Here is a 16,049-nt window from a genome sequence, read left to right on the forward strand (position 1 = left end):
AATTTCTTTTTCTTACCTAATTGGTCTGTCTAGGACTTCCAGGAGTATGTTGAGTAGAATTGGTGCAAGTGGGCATCCTTGTCTTATTCCTGATCTAAAGGGAAACATTTTAAGCTTTCGAATGTAAAGTTTGCTGTGGGCTTGTCAAATATGGCCTTTGTTATGTTGAAGTACATTCCATCCATTCCAAATTTTTTGAGAATTTTTATCATGAAAGGCTGTTGAGTTTTGTTGAATACTTTTCTGTAGCTATTGAGATGATCATACAATTTTTATCCTTCATTCCATTCATGTGGTATATCACATTTATTAATTCATGAATGTTGAACCACCTTTGCATCCTAGGATGAATCCTACTTGATGATGGTATATGATCCTTTTAATGTGCTTTGCATTAAGTTTTCGATTTTGCTGAGAACTTTTACATCTCTGTTTACCAGGTATGTTGGTCTGTAATTTTGTTCCTTGTAGTATCCTTATATGGCTTTGGTATCAGAGTAATGCTGTCCTCTTAATATGAGTTGGGAACTTAATATAAGTTCAATATTTGGAAGAATTTGAGAAGGATTGGTATTATTCTCCTTACATGTTTGGTGGGAGTCACCAGCAAAGCTGTGAGGTCCTGAATTTTTCTCTGTTGGGAGGTTTTTTTTTTGTTGTTGTTGTTTGTTTTGTTTTTAAAACAAGCTCTGGACAGTTTTATTAAAGAAAAAGTTTGATGACTGACTTTTCAAATGTCTACTCTGGCATGCTTCTAATGGTATCAGATTTACCTGGATCTGTGATAGCCAGTGTGCACACTCTAGTATTTCCCGCAGGCTGTGCCCAGTTCAGTGCTGTGGCCACACTAGGATGGACCTGCTTTTGGCCAACATAGCGTGGTGCTCTGTTTCTGCTTTCCTCAGGGTTAGGCAGTTGTTGGCGAGGATGACCAGTTTTGCTTTTGTCTGATCATTTTCAGAATCTTCTTGTGTCCCAACATGTACTTTCCACTTTTTATAATGAGTTGGAGCCTGGAGTTGATCAACTCCAGCAGCTTTTTATCCTCTTTGAGGCCAATGTCTTCTTGTGTGAGGTGTGGGATGGTGCCCAACCGAGAACAGCTGCCAAGATGGCCCAGGAGCAAGAAAGAAAGCTGTTGGGAGGTTTTTGATATTGATTCATTCTCCTTATTGTTTGTAGGCATATGTCTATTTATATTTTCTATTTTTTCATGATTCAGTTGATAGGATATATATTTCTGGGAATTTGTTTCTTTAGGTTATGCAATTTGTTGGTGTATCCAATTCACTTTTTTGTAGTTTTTTATGATCCTTTATATTTTTGTGGTATCAGTTGTAACGTCTCCTCTTTTGTTTATGTGAGTCTTTTCTCTCTTTTTCTCAGTCTAGCTAATGTTTGTCAATTTTGTTAAATTTTTCCTAAAACCAGCTCTTAGTTTTGTTCATCTTTTCTATATGTTTTCTGTCCTCTATTTTATTTATTTCTGTTTTGATCTTTGTTAGTTCCTTCCTTCTAATTTTGACTTAGTTCTTCTATTTCTGGGATGATGTAAAGTTAGGTTGTGTAGGTAGATCCTTTTACTTAATGTAGGTGTTTATTGCTATAGAATTCCCTCTTAGAGCTGCTTCTACTGGATCCCATAAGTTTTGGCACATTGTTTTTCCATTTTTATTTGTCTCAAGATAGTTTTTAGTTATCTTTTGATTTCTTCTTTGGCTGAATAATCTTTTGATTATTCAGCAATATGTTGTTTAATTTTCATGTGTCTATGAAATTTACTTTTTTTCTGTTGTTGATTTCTAGTTTCATGCCATTGTGTTCAGAGAACAGACTTGATATTGTCTCATTCTTAAATTTTTAAGACTAGTTTTGTGACCTGTCATATGATCTATCCTGGTGAATGTTCTGTATGTGGTTGAGAAGAATGTGTGTTCTGCTTCTGTTGAATGGAATGTTCTGTATGTATTGGTTAGGTTTGTTTGATCTAAAGTGTAGTCTAAGTCCAATATTTCTGTCTGAGCTATCTATTTATTGAAAGTGAGGTATTGAAAGTAGGGTATTGAAGTTCCCTACTATTATTACATTGCTGCCTATTTCTGCCTTCAGAACTGCTAATACTTGCTTAATATGTTAAGGTGTTCTTATTTGGGGGTACATATATACTTACAATTGTTATATCTTCTTGGTGAAGCAATCCTTTTATGATCATATAATGACTTTCTTTGTCTCTTGTTTCAGTTTTTGACTTACAGTCTATTTTGTCTGATATAAGTTAAGCTACTTTCTATTTTGGTTTCTATTTGCATAGAATATCTTTTCCATCACTTTAGTTTAAGTCTATATGTTTCCTTAAAGCTGAAGTGTGTTTGTTATAGTCACCATATATTTAGGTCTTTTTTTCTTTTTTCATCCTCTTGGCCACTCTGTCTTTTGATTATAAAATTTAATACATTTATGTATAAAGTAATTATTGATAGGTAAGGACTTACTAGTGCCATCTTATGAATTGTTTTCAGCCTGTATTGTAGTTCCTTTTTTTACTTTCTTCCTCTCATGCTGTCTTTCTTTGTGATTTGGTGATTTTTTTGTAGTGATGTGCTTTGATTCCTTTCTCTATATCCTGTGTATTTACTATATGTTTTTGTTTTGTGGTCACCATGGGACTTACATAAAACGTATGATCGCTAAAACAGTCTATTTTTAACTGATAATAATTTAACTTCAATATTATACAAAAACTCTACCCTTTCACTCCCCCCACTTTATGTTTTTGATGTCACAATTTATATCTTTTAATACTATGTATCCCTTAAGAAATTATTGTAGCTATAGTTATTTTTAATACTTTTGTCTGTTAGCCTTTATACTACATTAAAGTGATTTACACTCCACCATTATAGTATTAGAGTATTAAGAATTTGATAATATAGTTACCTTTACCCATGAGTTTTATACTTTCATTTGTTTTCATGTTAGTAATTAACAGGTTTCCTTTCTGCACAGAGAATTCTCTCTATCGTTTCTTGTAAAGCATTTCTAGTGGTGATGAACTCCTTTAGATTTTGTTGTCTAAGAAAGTCTTTGTTTCTCCTTCATTTTTGAAGGTTAGCTTTGCTGGGTTTGATATTTTTGGTTAGCAGATTTTTTTCTTCCAGAACTTTGAATTTATCATCCCACTTTCTTCTAGCCTCTTAAGTTTCTGCTGATAAATCTGCTGTTAGTCTGTAGTGGTTCCCTTGTGTGAAATGAGTTTTTTCTCTTGATGCTTTCAAAACTCTCTCTTTGTATTTGATTTTTGACAGTTTTATTGTAGTGTGTCTAGGGGAGACTTCTCTGTGTTGAAACTATTTGGCCACCTGTGAGCTTCATGTACATGGAAGTCCATATCTCTTCCCCCATATGGGAAGTTCCTGGCCATTATTTTTTTAAATAAGCTTTCTGCCCCTTTCTCTCTGTCTCCCTTCTTTTTCTGGGACTCCTATAATGTAATGTTATTTTATTTGATGGTGTCTCATATTTTAGGTTGGCTTTCTTCACTGTTTTTCATTCTTTTTTGTTTTTCTTCTCTTAGTGGGTAATTTCAAATAACTTGTCTTTGAGTTCACAGATTCTTTGTTTTGATCATATCTGCTCTTCATGCTCTCCATTGCATTTTTCATTTCATTCATTTTATTCTTCAGCTCCAGAATTTCTTTTTGGTTCTTTTATATAATTTCTATCTTTTGAACGTATTTTATTCATGTACTCTTTTTCTCATATTATGTTGTAGATTTGTGTTCTCTTATAGCTTGCTGAGCTTTCTTAAAATGAGTATTTAGAATTCTTTGTCAATTTGTAGATTTTCCATTTGTTTGCAGCCAGTGATGGGTATATTATTGTGTTCATTTGGTAGTATCATGTTTCCTTGATTTTTCATGTTTCTGTAGTTTTGCATTGATGTCTGTGTATTTGATGGAACAGTCACCTCTTCCAGATTTTATGATCTGATTTTGGCAGAGAAAGATCTTCATTAGTGGGTGGGTACAAGGGCACTGGCTGGGTTGGATATGATGTTTCTAGCTCTGAGGAAAGCCCAGCAGTATAGTCTTCATTGCACCCATGTCAGTTGGAGTTAGTGTTGGTAAAATTGCAAGGGTCCTCAATGGCCAAGGCTGCAGTTGTTTGCAGCAGCAGTGAAAGATGCTGGGGCCACCTAATTTCTTTTTCTCTAATGAGGGATGTCACAGTGGAAGGGATTCCTCTTGGTATTGGTTCCAGCTTGTAGGCACCTACACCAGTGCTGGTAGCACTGGTGTCTGTGTGTGTACCTTTGAAGCAGTCATGGAGCCAGAGACCAGTGCTTGTGCTTGCAGAGTAACAGCAGCTCTGCCTGTCCTGCAGTGGCAGTGATGTGGGGAATGCAGGTATATGCAAAGTGGCCACAAAGATGAAAGTCTAAAGTACAGACACACAAAAAGCAACAGTGGCATTTGGGTCCAGAAGGCTGACTAGCCTGCAGCGGTGTTGGCTGTGGTTCTTGAGATGTGGTCATGTGTGAAGCATCCTCAGTGCTGGAGTCTGGAGCATCGGTGCACACAAAAGCCCTGGATCCAGGGTCTGCAGTGTAGGAGCAGGTAGAGCAACTGTCACTCTGGAGTCTGGGATATACTCAGGGTTGCAGGATGCTGGGAGCCTTGATCCCAGGGCAACACAAGAGCAGCTCCTTCTTGGGGTGGGCATAGCAGCAGCTCCTTCCTTGAGGTCTATGGCAGTGATAGCTATTAGTTACCTTGGTGGTGAAAGGTGACTTCTGTGGAGCAGACTGCTGGGGTCCTGCCAACACTGTAGGTTCCTTCACTGTGAAAGCTGTGAGGAGTCTGCAGTTCTCATTAGAGCTGTTATCGTTCTCGGCAGCACAGGAGAGGACTGCAGAGGACTCCATAGAGCAGGCTACTGCTCTGAGGACCTGATGGTACCACTTTGTTGCTGATACTGATAGTCTTCCTCTTTCTTCCCAATTGCCTCCAGGGATCTCTGCTAAGCCAATCTTTTAGTCATCCTTTTTGTGTGGCTATTCTCCATTTTTTGCTCCACTCTGTTGCTGTAGGTTTGTAATTGGACTCTTGAGTCCTCTAAGGGCTGTTTTCATTTGTGGATAGGTGTTTAATTATTGTTTTTAATTGGGGGATGAGGGTTTGTTTCTCCTCCTTAACCATATTGCTGATGTTGCTTTCCCATCTTTATCAAATCTTAACGTTATGCCATATCAAAGAGTAGTTTCATGTCACTTTCTGAGGTGATATACAGTTACTTCTGATATTGTTCAACTCCCTGACACCTTAGCTTTGAATACCAGAGTTAGTGCTGTAATGTATAAATTTTTGGAAATATGAACTTTTGAAATAAACAAACATTAATGGTAGAATAATGAAGTGGATATTTCATTTTTGTGATCTGTTTTTAAAATATCAGTAGTAATAACATTGATTGCTTCTATAGACTAGATCTAGTATAATTGTTTGACAATTACTAGTGTTCACTTAACTCAGCTTGCCACTTATGAACCATTTAAAAAATAATGGAATATGACACTATATACCTAGGTCAAGAAATGATTACTATTTTGCACTTGAAACTCTAGAAACAGAATTTAAGAAGATAAAAGTGGGTTGTGTATATATACTTTAAAAGTTACACTTGCTACAAGCTTTCAGATTATCCTTATTAAACTTTATATTGACAAACTAAATTAATAGCTACTTAGGGATAAAATGTATAATTTGATAGATTATTTTTAAATTATTTATATATTTATACATGAAGTCAGGAAATACCCACCACAAATTTAAAATGAAGCCAATTTCTAAATTTATTTTATAGTAAAAAATTTCAATTTCAAGAAATCTGTTTATACTCTGAAAGTTGGTAGTAATTTAGTGATACAGAATGTACTTGAATCAATGTTGAGCAATTAACATGAATAGACTAATGCATACCTTTATGGGTTTTCTCTCCTATCAAGCATTAGAATCACATCTTCCATCTTTAATATGTTAGTATTTCAACAGTATATATTTCAGATAGGAATTATAACCTAAGTTCTTTTTTGGTAATACATTTATTGAGATATAATTCACAGACCATATAATTTTCCCATTTAAAAATACACAAGTCAGTGGTTTTTAATATACTCACTGGCTTGTGCAGCCCTCACCATAATTAATTTTAGGACATTTCCATCTTTCCCAAAGAACATCATCCCCATTCCCTTCATCCTCCCAACTTCAGCCCCAGCCTTATACAACCACTAGTCCACTTTTTGTCTCTATATCTTTGCCTATTCTGAACTTTTCATATGAAGGAATCGTGCAATATGTAGTATTTGATGATTAGCTTTTTTTTTTACTTTGCACTGTTTTCAAGGTTAATTTATGTTGCAGCACATACCAGAACTTCATTCCTCTTAGTAGCCGAAATTCCTGAAAATGAAAGGTACAGATATTTTAAGAATGCCTCTGTTAATAAGCTATTCAAAAATTCTACTTTTCATTTTTTCATTAATTAAATGCACAGTATATGTAAATACATCTCAAAATACAGATGTGAAGTTGCATACCAAGTCAAATAATTTATTCTTTAATTAAAATGAGAATATTTATCCTCTTAAAGGTTCATGACTATTTGCTTTGATGCTGCTGTTTTTAAGGGGATTGGAATTTCCAAAGTTAACTAATGTTTTCAGGTGGCAGATTAAAAATAGTTATAAAAATTTTTTTTTCTAAAACTTGATCTGTAATGTGTGGATTTAAACAAGTTTTCTTGTATTTTAAAATATGTATCTATCAGAATTATATATTGGCTTTATGATTACATATTAAAACAGGTAGCAGAAAGGGAAATTAAATATGGTAGATGAATGTTTATTTGCTATTCATTTATGGATTTCTTTAATCCTTAAGGAAATGCCAGTTACATTTTTTTATGAACTCATACTAACCTTTTAACAATATGCTTGGTTTATAGGTAGTAGAGGAATCTTGAATTCAAATTGTAAATGAATGGTTGTTGGTTATTTAAGCATTTTGAAGCATTTATTATTCTCTTTGGCCACTCTGGCTCTATCATTCCTACCCATCCCCACTGCCTATCTCTTTCTTTCTTCAGTTTCTTTTTGCTTTGTCCCAGGTTTGTTGATTCCTTATCCAGATATGTTCTTCTAGGTTCAGTTTTCATTCCAATCCAGGATTATGAAAAACTCATGTGACCTAAATTTCTTGTGCAATCATGGAATGGTTTTTTGCTGGAAATCACATTATGAGTGACAGATGGTGTCATTGATCGTTATGTCTAGACAATAGGCACTAACTAGGATCAGGTAAATCAAGATTATGGTCATCCCATGCATTACCAATATTCACTTGTTAAAATCTATTATAAATGGGAATAAGAAGATACTTTTTCCTCAGTGCCTAAGGTTGAAAAAATACATGCAATTTAGTAAACTATCTTTGTACACACATTGACTAAAACTGTGTTTTATTTGTAATTGGCATTATTAATAGTTAAATCAAAGAAGGACATGTTATAATAAATACTTAACATTAGGGAATAGCAAATTTAGTGTTCATATTGGTTTCTTGGATGTATTTATGCACTTACTTACTATGTACCAAATACTTAGGTGCTTTCCAGATATTTAATCATTTTAACATCACAATAACTATATGAGATAGGTTCTGTTATCTCTATTTTATAGATGAGGAAACTGAGACATAGGGAAGTGAGATGATTGGCAAAATCACATATTAATTAGGTGACCCAGGTACTGTGGCTCCAGAGTCCCTTTAGAGGAATTATAAGGGAGTTGAACAAAACATAATGTGGAGATATTTAATAATAGTAGGCAAACCTCTAAATGGCCCCCAATGATCTCTGCCTTCTACTGTTCATGATTTTGTGTAATTCCCTCTTCTTGAGTTTGGTCTGGACCTAGAAAATTGACATTTTAACTATGCAAATACATCCTATTTAAAAGCAAGATATATATCTCCATTTATTTAGGTCTTCTTTAATTTCTCTCAGCAGTATTTTGCAGTTTTCAATGTTTTCACATTTTTTTGTCATTTTTTCCCATGTTATCACAAGTAGTTTAAAAATTTTTATTTATAATCATTTATCCCTAGTATATAAGGATACAATTGATTTATATCCCGTGATCTTACTAAATTCATTCATTAGCTTTAGTAGCTTTTTAAAAGATTCCAATGAATTTTCTACAAAGATAATCATGTTTTCTGAAATTAAAAATAGTTTAGTTCTTCCTTTTAATCACGAGTGGGTTTTATTCCTTTTTCTTGCCTTATTTCATTGGCTAGAACCTCTAGTACAATGCAGAACAAAGATGGTGATAGCAGACATCCCTTGTTGTGTTCCTGATCTTGATGGAAAAACATCCCATCTTTCACCTTTATGTGTGATGTTCACTGTAGGCTTTTTGTAGCTGCCCTTTATCAGGTTGACAAAGTTTTCTCTTCTATTCCTAGTTTGCTGAGAGTTTTTAATCAGGAAAGGACATTGAATTTTGTCAAATGCTGTTTCTGCATATTGCATTGAATGATTTAGAATGTTATACCAACCTGGCATTTCTAACATAAAATCAATTTGGTAATAACGTGTTATCCTTTTAATATATCATTAGGTATGATTTGCCAAAATTTTGTTAACTTTTTAACATCTTTTTTTAGTGAAGGATAGTGTTCAGTTTTCTTATAATGTCTTTGGCGTTGGTATCAGGGTAATGTTTACCTCATTCGGAATGAGTTAGAAAGTATCTCCTCATTTTTAAATTTTCAGAAAAGTTTGTGTAGAATTGGTATTTCTTCTGCAAATGTTTTTATAATTCACCAGGGAAAGCCATCTGGACCTGGAGTTTTCTTTGTGAGGTGATTTTTAATAGCCCATTCAAATTGCTTATTGCTTAAGACATATAAGGCTATTAAGGTTATCTTATTAAGTGTGCTTTGGTAGTTTGAATCTTTGAAGAAATGTATTTCATCTAAGTTATAACTTAGATTATATTGACATACTTGTTATAATATTTTCTTCTTGTCCTTTTAATATCTATAGAATATATAATTGACTGTATCTCTTTCTGATATCATTGATTTTTGTTCTCTTTTTCCTAGTTAGTTTGGCTAGAATTCTAATGATCTTCTCAAATTTAGTTTCAGTGGTTTTCTGTTTCTTTTGTTTCTACCATAATTTTTACTGTTCCCATTCCTACACTTGCTTTGGGTTTACTTTGCTCTTCTTTTTGTAGGTTCTTAAGGTAGAACCTGCAGCCATTGATTTGTGACCTTTCTGCCTTCTCTGATATAGGTGTGTCATGTTATAAAATTTCCCCCTAGATACAGCTTAACACCTCCTACAAATTTGTATATGTTGTTTAACAGCCCAAAATTCTTTCTAATTTCCTTTTATTTTTTGGACCCATGTATATTTAGAATTGTGTTATTTAGTTCCAAATATTTGTATTTTTCCCCTCAGAGATAATTTTATTATTTATTTTTAATTTAATTCCACTGCAATCTGAGAATTTACTTTGTATGACTCAAATGCTTTTCAAGTTACTGAAATTTCTTTTATGGCCCAGAATATGGTCTTTCATGATATTATGTTCCAGGTGCACTTGAAAAGAATGTGTATTGGCTATTGTTGAATGAAATGTTCTAAAAATATCAATTAAGTTAATTTGGGTGATCATGGTTTTCAACTCTTCTATATCCTTACTAATTTTAAAATTTGATTATAATGTTTTTTGGAATAGTTTTCTTCTTTGGTGTTGTGTTACTTATATCTGTTTTCATCCAATTTTGAAAATTTTAGTAATTATTTCTTCAAATATATTTTTGGTTTTGCCCTCCTTTCTTGGTGACTCCAACTGCACATACATGTGGTTGCTTGGAGTTGTCCCACCACTCACTGATGTTCTGTTTATTATTTTTAATTCTCTTTTCTCTGTTTTTCATTCTGGGTAGTTTCTATTGCTATGTCTTTGAGTTCACTGATTTCTTCTCCTACAATGTCTAACTTGTCATTAGTTCCACCTGATTTGTATTTTTGTCTCATGAAGTATAATTTTTTTCATCTGTGGTAGTTAAATTTTTAAAAATCTTCCACATCTGTTTGGAAATATTAAAACTGGAAAATATAAAAACTATTTTAAAGATCTTGACTGCTAATTTTAATATCTGTTTCAGTTCTACATCAGTTTCAATTGACTAACTTATCTCTTTATTATGTGTTACATTTTCCCATTTCTTTGCATACCATACATAACTGTACCATATAATATTATTGTATTAATTTACTTTGTTAGGAACTGAAGTTTTTGTGCTTCTATAAATACTGTAAATTTCCAGGGTTTAAAGATTTGCTATGTGGAATAGGACCATGTTCAGTTCTAGGGCTAATTAGTCCCCAATACTGAGGCAAATTCTTTCTAAATTCCTTTATGCAAAACTCTGTGAATCTTGGGGTTTTCCAGTTGAACTAGGTGGGAACAGGCACTTTGTCTAATGCTGTGTAAGTGATAAGCTGTGTTATCTTTAATCCTTTTGGGTGATTGTTTTCCTGGTTTTGGTACTTTCCTTACACCTGTGTGCTGATAAGTACTTAGCCAAGTTAAGAATTTCCCCTGCAAGTTTCCAGAATTCCCTTTTTGTGTAGCTCTTTCTTCCCCTGTATGTGGGCCTGTAAATTCTAACCAGGTGTCTCCCATGTTTTTTGGCTCCGTCTTTTCAAGTCAGAGAGTCCGTTGGGCTCTCTTGACGTTTTCCCACTCTTCTATGACCTGGCAATTCTCAAGGTGTTAAGCTGGATACTCATAGAGCTCACTTGGATTGCTGTTTCTCAAGGATCACTGTCTTTCATTTCCTGTTGTCTGCTGTATTGCAATGATATTTTATATATTTTGTTTATTTTTAAAATGGTTTTTGGAGGATGGGTAGATTTGATACCTATTATTCCATCTTGGCTGGAAGTGGAAGTTCCTGGCAAACACATAAAAATGTTTGTATTCCATTTGAGTATAACTGGAGACATACCAGTCCCCTCTACCCCTGAAATACTTCAGTTTGTACTTTCTAAGAACAAGGACATTCTCTTACATAACCACAATTGTCAAAATCAAGACATTTAACATTGACATAGTACTAATATTTAATAATTTAGTTTATCTAATAATATTCTTGGTAGCTATTTTCCCCCTCAGGCCTGTATCTAATCTAATATCACACACTGCATTTATTTGTGGTACCTTGTTCAAGAGTCTCTTTTATCTGAAACAGTTCCTCAGTTTTTCTTTAACTTGGCTTTGACATTTTTAAAGAACACATGACAGTTTTTTTTTGGTATCATTAATGTACAATTACTTGAAGAACATTATGGTTACTAGACTCCCCCCATTATCAGGTCCCCCCCACATATCCCATTACAGTCACTGCACATGACAGCTTTTCATGAAATGTACCTTAATTTGGGTTTTTCTGATGTCTCCTCAGGATTAAATTCAGTTTATACATACTATTCAGGAATGACACCAAAGTAATATTTTGTCAGGAGGAATATATTGATTTTTCCAGAGAAATAATAAACTCTTGAAATTCTTTCAGTTATATTAATTCTGTGCAGATCTATTAAAATTAAAGTGTCATTAATTAGTCATTTCTTGTGTCTTGCCTCTTACTTCTATAACATTTTCTTAATTGGTTTGGCTTATTTTCAGAAATGCTTGAGTTAGAATAAGGAAATAATGAATTTATTTCTTAACTGAATTCTCTAGGTGATTTTGGAGGAAGCTTTAAATCTTAACAATATTATTTAAATATAATACCTTTTTTGTAATTAAAAGGCATCAGGTAGACTCTGTGGGGCTTAAAAGAGTTCCTACAAGCCAATGAATGAGTAAAAATATGATATTGAAAGGCTGTATATTACGTGTCAAGTGTCAACCAGCAGGTGATTTGCAGCTAATTAACAAGAGTATTATGTAAGTGGAATGTTTTCTGCTAACTATGAAAACACTTCATGACTATATTTGTAACTTAGCCTTTTTAATAACAGGTATATCTTTGAATTTAGTATTAAAGCATTTAAAAAAATTTAACTGTAAAAGAAATCAAATAAATTAAGGTTAGTTGTTAGCAAAAATTGAACAGTTGATAAAAACCTCTAAGTGTACTTACTTAAAGTTTAAATAAGTAATAAAGGCATACTGAAATATATTAACGAAAAAGAAAAATAAGATCTTACATGTAATAATATATTATCCTTCATTATTAAAAAACTTATTAGATTTCTAGTATGTGCAGGACATTATCTTAGATGCTGGGGTCTGGGATGAACTAGACAAATTCACTGCTTTCATTGAGCTTGCATTCTAATATATGGCATCTGAGAATAAACAGGTAAAAAATAAACCAGATAATTTCATAGTTACAAGGGCTATTAAAAGTTAAAGTTCCTACTACATTTTATAGTTGTTCAGTATAGAGAAGAAAACAAAGATTCTTCAGTTTTCTAGTTTTGGTTAGCAGAGGCAAAGTCTATGGGTTGCTTAGTAGTACATTAACTTCTGTATCACTCATCTCCAATCTCTGTAACTTCCAAACTAGCTAACTAAACATACAAATTAAGCAAAACAGGGTTACTGCTATGCAAATAAAGCCTCAAGATTGAGGGTGGGAGTGTATAAAGAAGGAGGGAGCTAAATGAAGGAGATCACCACCCCTTGCAAAGAAAATTCCAGATTTGCTGTTTTGGATGGGCTTGTATTTTTGTTTGATACTTTGTTTCTTTCCAATCTGTATGATTTTAGGTCTAGTAAATGGTTATAAGCCTTTAAGAATATATGTTTATGGCCTGAATAAAAAATGTATTACAATGGAGGAGCACTGTTAAATGAAGTTTAATTAAGTGGATCCCAAAGTGCATTCTATTTTTGCAGCTCTATCTAAGGGATAACCTCATCAGCAAACAAAAGTATTCAAAAATATAACAGCAGATAGTTTTTGGGTGGGAGATGGATCTAACTAGTCTTCTGATGCTGTCCATTAAGCATGATATGGGAATCCTTCTTTTATACTGAACATTGGTTAGGCCTCTAGTAGAATACTTAATTCCATTTTGAAAATTGGTTCACCTGAAACTGATTTTTCTTATGTTTAAAAATCAACCAAACTGGTAAAAAAAGAAATTTAGTTTTTATTTTCTTGTAAGAGATGACATTGGAGAAATTCATGTGGAAAACTGACATGATCAGATTTGAAAATGTCCCTGGCAGGAATGTGGATGATAGATTGTGTGTGTATGTGATTAAGTGCTAATATATGCAAAGTAGTGAAAAATGGGTGAAAAAAATTCAATGCCTCTTTTCTCTCCAGTTCAGAAAGGCTTTTAGAACCATTTGAATTAGCAATTCACTTTCCTTTTTAACTTACCCCAAAGAACTGGATGCTAGGCCAAAATCTTTGAGTTCTGATGTTGAGAGGTGAGTTCTTGATGAGTGAGGTAAAAGGGTAAGGAAGAGAGAAAGGAAATTCGTGATATAAAGAAGGGGAAAACTCCATTTAGAGACATTTATTTGAAGTTATTCCACTTTTGGGGTTAAATTTTCACACTGGACTATTTTAGGACAATATTTACTAAGCTGGTTATATCCTTCCTATCTATACCCCCCCAACCCCAATTTATAAAAATTAACATCCCTACAAAATATCTTTCTCATTTCATAAATTTTCAGCATCTTAATAAAAGGCCAATGTTAAAGAAATGTCAGGAATAATTCTGAAAAGTCTTTCTGAATAGAAAAGAAATGTTTGAGTATTTTAACCACTTCTCTTACAGTCTCTTCTCAACTTATATTTACTTGTAGTGACCTCAGTTATTTTGATGATTTTAAGTACCAGCTGCAATTAAGTGCATCTATACAGTTTTAGGCACCATTTATATCCATATATACATCTGGAGCCCTGACCCCTTCCCTAAACTCTGTGTTTGTATATTGAATTGCCTAATTGACGTCTCCATGGGTCTCAAACTCAATATATCCAAAACCAAATTCCCAATCTTTCCTTTAAACCTTCTCTTTTTACAGCTTTTCTCATTTCAGGTTTTCTCTACAGGGCAATGACAATATTTTTGCCAGTTACACAAAAAGCAAAAATGGTTTCAATTAGGAAAGTAATATCAATAAATGAGTGACTTGATATAGAGAAGTTAATAAATACTAGAATTAGCTCTTACAGAATTTTCAAGCATTTCCTCTGTTTTCTTGCTTTACATTGATATTTTTTGTTTGCTGATTTCCCCTGTCTTTGGTATTCTCTCCTAATGATTAGTTTACATACATCATGAACTAATTTAATAATAAAACATACATACTTAACAACACTATTAAGAGGGAAGAAGGTGAGTTATAGTTCTTGTGAAGGTATGTTATGAAGTACTTAGGGGTTGTACTTAACCAGTTCATTTCTCTGGAGTTCTGGGTTTAACTTTCCAAATGGGTTTGAGGGCCTGAAAGATACACTTAAGATGGTACAGTAACTTTTCAAAAGTTCCTTAAAAAAATAAATGGTTACTCCATTTTACTGAAAATGAAGGATATTGCAAAGACTCAGGGATTCATATAGAGCTTTCTAGAGCTGCAGTGTAAAGACTAGAAAAAGGAGTAGAAAAACTATTAAGAATAATTTTGAGGTGTATGGAAATTATTATCTTCTCCAAGAAATACTTTAAAGCTGCATTTATTCATTCACTGAGACATTCAAGAAACTTTTGAGTGCTTACTCTGTGTAAGTTTTTGAGATCACAAAACAGTGAATAAGACAGATAAATGTCTAAGCTCTTAGCTTTCTGTCCAGAGAGAAAAATAGATTATGAATAAGTTGAGAGAAAGGAGTTAGCAACACACTGGAGGTGGAGAATGACAGTGGCGTATGTTTTAGGCAAGGAAACAGCATGTGCAAATAATAAACATTAGTGAGTAAAAGAGGTGGGGAAGAGTTGACTTGGATGGGAATATTTGCTACAAGGGCAGACGTATGCACTCGTTCCTCCTGTTCACTGTTGTTTTTTTTTTGAGCCTCCTTGTCTATCTGTTCATATTGAAAAAATACTAATTGGGAGCTTATTTACATTGGTTTGGGCTTGTTGATGGGGAGTTTCCCTTAGGGTGATTTGGTGTTGGTGGCCTTTTTTCTGGAGAGAAAGCAAAAATGTCAGTGTCTATGGGTCTTTTCCATGAGACTCTTCAGTTTCTCCAGAGAAGAACCCAACAGCTTGCTGCCTTTTTGCAAGGGTCTGAAAGCAAGATAGGGGAGTGAGTGGGAGGATTCCAGCTAAACCTGTTGTCCCTGTTTTCAGCCTTAGGCTTTACCCTTGCCTTCCATTGGGTTAGGTGTACTCAAAACTGAGCCTCTCTAGTTTCATTTCTTCAGAGAACAAAACCGGAGGCCAGGGGTTTGGAGAAGTGCTCTTTTCTGGTCTTGCGGGTGTACCTAATCTTGTATATACAGACTTTGAGCCAATCCCTGTTTTCCCCCTCATATCTAAGCCCTTTCAAAAGTGGTTAATTCTTAATTATCCATTTCCTTTTTGCAAAGATAATGTTAGGTTACCTATTTAAATTAAGTATGCATTCATTTAGAAATATAGAACTAATGCTGATAATGATAGCTGAAGTCAGCTATTATAGTAATAGTTGAAGTTATCAACTGATATTGATGAAATGTGTGGAATGGAATTTAAAAATTTTGTTAAATTTAAGATGAATTAGTATGTATAACTTTGTGATTTCATGGAATATACTGTGGTAACACCTTGATTGTTGAGTGACAGTTGTTAGAACACCTACTTTCTTAAAATACCACCTATAAAATCAGACATAATTGGGGTACATAGTAATAGTTTCTAATTTTATTTGTAAATTCATGAGTATTCAAGTAGAATTATTGTACATTTTTTCTATGTCAGATGTATTACTATCTTTCCATTTCATTGACTTT

At 33.6% G+C, this 16,049-nt stretch overlaps 1 protein-coding gene and 1 pseudogene across 2 annotated transcripts in view; one reads left to right on the plus strand and one right to left on the minus strand.

Annotated features, from left to right (window-relative positions):
- Window positions 1-16,049, plus strand: part of ADAMTS6 (ADAM metallopeptidase with thrombospondin type 1 motif 6) — a 310,955-nt gene that overhangs the window by 37,014 nt on the left and 257,892 nt on the right. The gene's annotated exons all lie outside the window — the stretch shown is intronic.
- On the minus strand, window positions 703-1,186 carry LOC118913611 (60S ribosomal protein L30-like; annotated as a pseudogene).

Source organism: Manis pentadactyla, chromosome 2, assembly GCF_030020395.1.
Source record: "Manis pentadactyla isolate mManPen7 chromosome 2, mManPen7.hap1, whole genome shotgun sequence".
NCBI lineage: Eukaryota > Metazoa > Chordata > Mammalia > Pholidota > Manidae > Manis > Manis pentadactyla.